This window comes from Sminthopsis crassicaudata, chromosome 2 (genome assembly GCF_048593235.1).
Source record: "Sminthopsis crassicaudata isolate SCR6 chromosome 2, ASM4859323v1, whole genome shotgun sequence".
Classification (NCBI taxonomy): Eukaryota; Metazoa; Chordata; class Mammalia; order Dasyuromorphia; family Dasyuridae; genus Sminthopsis; species Sminthopsis crassicaudata.
Window position 1 is genome coordinate 1,483,889 of NC_133618.1, and position 7,500 is coordinate 1,491,388.

The following is a 7,500-nucleotide window of genomic DNA, read 5'->3' on the forward strand; positions in this document are numbered from 1 at the left end:
AATCATACATAAGGGTTTCTGAGGAACGCATATTTACTTATAAAATTACACACAATTTCTAATCTAATCTAATATTTCTAAAAATATTTTTATTTATTTTGTTAAATATTTTTCACTTACATTTTCATTTGGTTTGGGTTGTACTTAGGAGTGTAAGGGGCCACATGTTAAACAGCATGTTAAGTAGCATTGGATTGAATCTAAAAAGATGGAATCAATTCAAGAGATGTAAATGTAAAGTCTTGTACTTGGGTACAAACATTAACTTCACAAATAATATGGTGGAAGTGTGAACACACAGCACATTTAATTGCTTTTAATTTATGGAAAAAACCCAAGCATTTCCATAATATATAATAATAAATAATTGCACATTTCCATAATATATAATAATAAATAATTGCACATGAAATTGAAAAACTGCTTTATACAATTTGCCATACTTATAATTATACAACAAAGTTATCATGCAAATTTATTTTTTCCCATTTTTATTTTCCCCTCCCCCAGAGATGGCCACCATTAGACATAAATAGGTACATAGGTATCTATCTATCTACATCTATATATGTGTATGTGTGCAAGATTATTCTATACATACTTCTATTTTTCAGTCAGTTCTTTTTCTGGATATAAATAGTATCTTTCTTCCTATGTTCTTTATAATTAATTGGGGTATTTAAATAGTCAAAATAACATTCACCCAAAGTCATTTTTAAATCAGTATTACTGTTATACATATATATATGTATGAACTATATATATATATATAGTTATGAACTATATATATATATATATATATATATAGTGTTTTCTTAGTTCTACTCAATTTTCTCTTTCCATATTTATCTAAAACCATTTTTCCCCCTGAGGCAATTGGGGTTAAGTGACTTGCACAGCTCCAAAGTGTTAAGTATCTGAGACCAGATTTGAACTCAGGTCCTCCTGACTTAGGGACTGGTACTCTATTGGATCACCTAGCTGCTCCTGAGCTCATCATTACTTAAAGCACAATCATATTCCATCACAATCATATACCACAATTTTCCCCAATGATAAACATCCCTGCAATTGCCACCATAAAGAGAGCTGCTATAAATGTTTTAGAACATATAGGTTCTTTTCCTTTTTTTCCTAGCCATCTTTGGAAATAGACCTAATCGTGATATTGCTGGATCAAAGAGTGTAGGTTTTTTGATAATCTTTTCTGTATAATTTCAAATTGCTCTGCAAAATGGTCGGATCAGGTCACAATTCCACCAAAAATGAATTAGTGTGCCAATTTTTTCAAAGTGACATTTGTCACTTTCCATTTCAATCATTTTAGTCAATCTGGTAGGCATAAAATGATAATATCTCAGGGTTGTTTTAATTTGAATTTCTGTAATCTATAATTATTTAGAGCATTTTTTTCATATGATTATAAATTGTTTTCATTTCTTCATTGGACAGGCACCTGTTTATATCCTTTGACCATTTATCAACTGTAGAATGCCTTGTCATCTTATAGATTTGATAAATTCTTGATATAGTTTAGATATGAAATATTTATCTGAGAAACTGTCTATATTTTCCCCAATTCTCTACTTTCCTTCTGATCTTTGCTACTTTTATTTGTACAAACCTTTTTAAGCTTAATACAATTGATATTACCCATTTTACACTGAACTGTGCTCTGTCTCTTGTTTATTCATAAATTGTTCACCTATCCATAATTCTGATAAGTAATATTATCATGTTTGTTTAATTTTCTTGTAATATCTGTTTCTTGATATCTGGGAATAGAAAGATAAAGACTTAAAGACAAGATTTTGGAATAGGAATTCATTATTTGATAAAAACAATTTGGGAAAATTGAAAAACAGTATGGTAGAAATTGAGCATAGATCAATATCTGACAAAATAGCCAAGATACCAAGATACCAAGATAACATCAAAATGGATACCCAGCAAACGTTTTCCAAAAGATGTTTAGAATCCAAATGGACTGCAAGTTCAAGATGAGTTAGTAGCGTGCTGTAGTTACAAAAAATGACTGCATTCTCAGACTCCCTTTAAGGGGAGAATTTGGTTTTTTAAGTTATTCTTCATCATGTTCAACTCTTTGAGACCTTATTTGGGGTTCCCTTGGCAGAAATACTGAAATGGTTCGTCATTTTCTTCTCTAACTTACTTTGCAGTTGAGGATACTCGGGCAAACAGGGTTAAGTTTCCTTTCCAGGCTTATATAGTTAGTGAGTGTCTGAGGCCAGATTTGAGCCCAAGAGATGAGTCTTTCTGACTCCAGGCCCAGCACCGTACGCCACTGTGTTGCTTGGGTAGCTATAGGAAAGGGACAATCTGTCTGTAGTCAGTCCCCATCAGACATCACTTAGATTTTGTGTTTATTTCTGGACACTACGATTTAAGAAGGACATTGATAAACTGGGGAACAACCAGAGGAGGGCTTTGAGTCAATATTTTATGACTGTCACATAGTTGAATGAACCGGGAGTGCTTCGCTTGGGTCTGGTGACCGGGGCTGCTCTTCAGGTAACTTTAGAATGTCTGTTTGGAACAGGAGTGAGATGTGTCTGTCCTACGTGAATCTTAAGGATAGAACCAGGAGCAAGGGGGCAGTCCAAAGAAATAAATTTTGGCTCGGTTTAAGGGAAATTTTGCCATTGCTGAGCACTCTCCCCAAGTGGAAAAGCCAATGTCAAGGCCAGTTGCCCTGTCACATGCTGGAAGTGTTCAAGCAGAGGCTGGCTGAGCACTTGGTGGATATCTTTTCCTTATAGAGGACTTCAGATCTCCTCCAATTCTCGTATTTATTGGCAATGGAGGGTAGATGTTCCCTCCATGCTCCATGAACCCCTCTCTAGAGGGTCTCCCTTATGTGCTGGAGGTTTTACTTTGAGTTTTGTGTCTCCATTCACTGGGCTCTGAGCAGCCTGACCACCCTCCATCTGCCAGGTGACAGATCCACTACCTTCTCTAATTCAGTATTATTTTGTTGGAATCCCTAACACTACTTCTTGAGCACAGGCTTTTATTGGAAACTTTGTGCTGCCTACTGGCGGCCATTAGGACCCTTTCACCAAAGGCTTTGTGACATTCCAAGAATAGGTGCAAGACAAAATTATGGGGAAATGTTTAGACTGAAAAAAGGTAAAAACCCAGATCTTCGAATGATAGAACAGATTGTGATCATTAAAAGACACTCCCTCATGCCCTCAATGCAATCCAGCCCAAAGCACTCCCTCCTCCCCATTCAGTCCTTGGCCCAGATTCTTGTTCACTTTCAGCGTCTCTTCCAGATGTACGTGCTAATGCACTGAATGATGGCAACAAACCTAGATTCTCTACACTTGCTTTGTTTCTAAAAACAGAAAGCAATGCATTCTCTTTTTGCCCTAATCCTTCTAGATCAGCTCTCACCCAGTAGCACGAACTTCTCCCTAAAGTAAATGAAATCTATCCATCCATCACTATATGCTTGTGTATACCAAATACACACATACATATGTGAGCACACACATCAATACACATATGTACACATGCACACATACATATCCACATAGTACCTTAGCACTTTTCTATATGTAAATGTGTTTGTGTATGCATGTGTGTATGTATATGTGTGTCTGTCTGTGTATATATATTTATGAATAAATAAATAAAATATAACAGCATACCTGGCATATATTAAGTGTATCTATATGTATTACTTACGATATGTGTTTTGTGTATCTATATATACATATACTAATGTGTATGTATAGATACACAATATATATGTGCACACTTAGACATATAGTAAGCACACACATCTACACTGTCCTCACCTCAAGGGATACAAATATTAAAGTGAATACAGTCCCTACTTCAGAGGGTTTACATTGTAATGGGAAGGAACGCTCCACAGAGGAGAATGGAACCTAGCCAGGGAAATTTTTGGTGTGGAAGGTTCCAGGGGCGGTGAATGAAGCTCTAAGGAGCAGGCTAATGCAGACGCTTGGCAGGAGTGGAGCAGATTTGACTGGAGTTTCAGAACTGGAAAGCTGAGAGTGGGGTTGGTGAGATGACAAGGGATTTAAGAGAACAAAGAGAAGAACCTGCTGGAGAGGAGAGCAGCCTGGGGCAGAGTAGGAGGTGCTAGGAGAAGCTCCTAGCTTTGCCAGGCGCCGGCCATCTTCCATAGTCTTCCATAGCTTTTCCAGTACTAATCAGCTGAACTTCAACAGCGAAAGCCCTTGTTGTGTCACAGGTGGGATTCCTCCCTATAGCGATGTAAATCATAGCCCTATATGACTTAGAAGATGGGTTTTGATAGTTACCTTTACTGTGTCTAGCTTGGGAAGGAGTCCTCTCCTTCCCGTATTTGCTAGGCTGGCTCTAGGAACTTAGAAACACAGTTAGTCCCTGGGCTCACTCTCAAAGTCTGCTCATTTGGGGGGTACCATATTATGCTTTTGAGAACCTAGGGTCACATTGGTGCCCAGATGCAGCTTTGAAGGCAGCTCCCCTCTCTTCTCCTAAGGGTTTCTATAAAGCTCCAGTGAGTCATTTGCTCCTGATATATTTTCTTTTTTCTGTTTTGTTTTTTTTTTCCTCTTCTTTTTTATTAAAGCTTTTTATTTTCAAAAGATATGCATGGGAAAATTTTCAACATTGACCCTTGCAAACCTTGTGTTCCAAAATTTCCCCTCCTTTCTCTACTCCCTTCCCTAGATGGCAAATAATCCAATCTATGTTAAACATCTTAAAACATATGTTAAATCCATATATATATATATATGTATATATACATATATATATATATATATATATATATGTATGTATATACATATATATATGTATATATATATGTATATATATATATCCTGATATATTTTCTAAATCTCTGAATGCCATATAAATATCACTCTCCATCATTATCATTATCAATGATAGCACTTGTGGTTCACTCAAAAAGTCTCTCTGTTACTGTTCTAATCACTGTGAGCATCTCCAGAAAAAGCAGGATGCTCATTCCCTGAAGGAGAGGGAAGGGGAGAGCCAGGCATAGGAAACAGTAGTTATCATATGATTCATGTTTAAATTGTTGATGAAGTTCTCTAGGTGTTTAGAGAAGGGAAATCAGAGAAAACTTGAATGGATGGACAAAGATCAAGGTAGAGGGGAGTGTACCTTTGTGGGATACAAAGAATTTTTAAAGACAGAAGAAAGAAAGGAAGTCTTCTAGGTTATGAAAAGGTTATTCTAGAAGGTGAAGAGAAGTGATTATCTTTTCATGTTCATGGGGCAGAAAGAAAGCCATTATGGTTAAGTCATCTTAAGAATTTCTGGAATAACCTTGCCCCTCCTCCAAATCTCCTGTGTTAATAGTCTCTTTAAAAGTGCCTTAGCATGGTAGAGTAAAGACCTTTATTAAAAATCAAGCCTGCATAGAGAATGGACCAAAGTACATGTGTGTGTGTGTGTGTGTGTGTGTGTGTGTGTGTGTGTGTGTGTGTGAAAGAGAGAGAGAGAGAGAGACAGAGAGAGAGAGAGAGAGACAGAGAGAGAGAGGACAGAGAGAGACAGAGAGAGACAGAGAGAGAAACAGAGAGAGAGAGAGAGACAGTGAGAGAGACAGAGAGAGAGACAGAGAGAGAGACACAGAGAGAGAGACAGAGACAGAGAGACAGAGAGAGAGACAGAGAGAGAAAGAGAGAGAGAGAGACAGAGAGAGAGACAGAGACAGAGAGAGAGAGACAGAGAGAGAGAGAGACAGAGAGAGAGACAGAGAGAGACAGAGAGAGACAGAGACAGAGAGAGAGAGAGAGAGAGAGAGAGAGAGAGAGAGGAGAGAGAGAGAGAGAGAGAGAGAGAGAGAGAGAGAGAGAGAGAGAGAGACTCTGTGTGTACCCTTCCTTCAGGGGAAAAGCCAAGGGTAAAAACTTATCTCAGAATGTTCTGACTTACCTGTCCCCCACTGCTGAAAGACTTCAACATGAGTTCTGCTCTTAGGGCATCATTCTTTTTTTTTCATGCGAAATGTTGCCACGTACTGTTAAGAGACCCCAGACTCTTGCCAACCCCTGCACTTAGGGGAGTAACACAAAGCTTTGCTGACCTTAGAGAAGTCTCCTCAGGAAGCAGAGGCAATGCTGTTGTGTCTTTCTGACCCTAGAGCCTCACCCTGCTCTTACTCCTGCTTTCTGATCAACCCCTATTGTCAAAGGATCAAGCCCAACTAAGTTTTTCAAGCCCAATAGCAATCTTCCCTCTCCTCTAAATAACCTTAATAATGCTGTTACTCAGGCTTCAGAGAAGTAGGTACCCTGGGTAAGCTCGCCCTAGTTGTTTGGTGCTGTCCACTCTCCCAGTGCTGAACTCTCAGCGCTAACCCGGAACTCTATCTTCCACAGCCATCGGTCATCATGCAAGCAGGATGCCCTCCAAATTCCCTAAGGACTGTGAATCTTCTTCCTCCCTGGGAAAGTTCTCTGTGTGTGTGATCTGGTTGCTGGAAGGAAGTAGACCACCAACAGAGGATTCTACCATTTGTTGTGTCATGGTGAAGGGCTTTCCATGGGGTTTCTAAAGTCTGTACAACATACTTCAGCCTGCTGATATTTGGCTCCCTTCCTCTTTGTCAGCTGTTCCACATAGCTAAGGTCCTGTGCCATATGTCTCCATGTTTCTATGAGACATAGACCCAGTGGTGGGGATAAGCCGAGGAGAATTGGATGATTAGGGCTGAATGTAGTAGAAAGTACACAATATTCCCCTCCATTAATAGCACTGCCTCATGTAGCACGTGGGATGCCATGATACAGCATATTTAACTAGAAGGCAAGGATATTAGGCTTACTTAATGTGATCCACTTGTGTCCTTTACTGATTTGGAGTCTGCCTAGAGTAAGAATAAGCTCCAGGGCAGCGCTGAATGTGGGGAGGTCATCAATATATTGTCAACCTTTCCTTGGAAAGAAATCTCTAGGGGCCAGGCTCCTGTTTGCATCTTTTCCTTGATGTGTAGAGTAAAAAGACAGCAGCTGGGGAAAGCATGTGTATCTTTTCCTACATATGGGTTCCTAGATTTTAGGGGTTCTCAATGAAGAAGATGGCAAAAAATCAGGGGGAAGATTTCTCCTGATGTTTGAGAACTCATCTTGCTTCGTTAACAAGGAGGTGCTGTTACCTTAGTTGGAAATGATGGAATCCTTGGGACACAAATACTGTGCCTTCAGAGAATTGGAGATAGAGGGAAGAAAAGTGGCACAGTTTGGCATGTGCCTTAGATGGTTCAGAGGAAAGATAATTATAATCTCATGAACTAATATTCAACAGACAAAGTCATCTCAGGAGTAATAGAAAACACTTTCAAGAATAAAATGTTGAAGACACAAAGGGAACTATGCTAATGGGGAACAAAATGGGGAAGTTTCTGAATAATCTGATGAAGACACATGGGGAACTCCCCAGCCAACTTGGATTTTGAAAAGACATGGACAGATGATGGAAACAAGG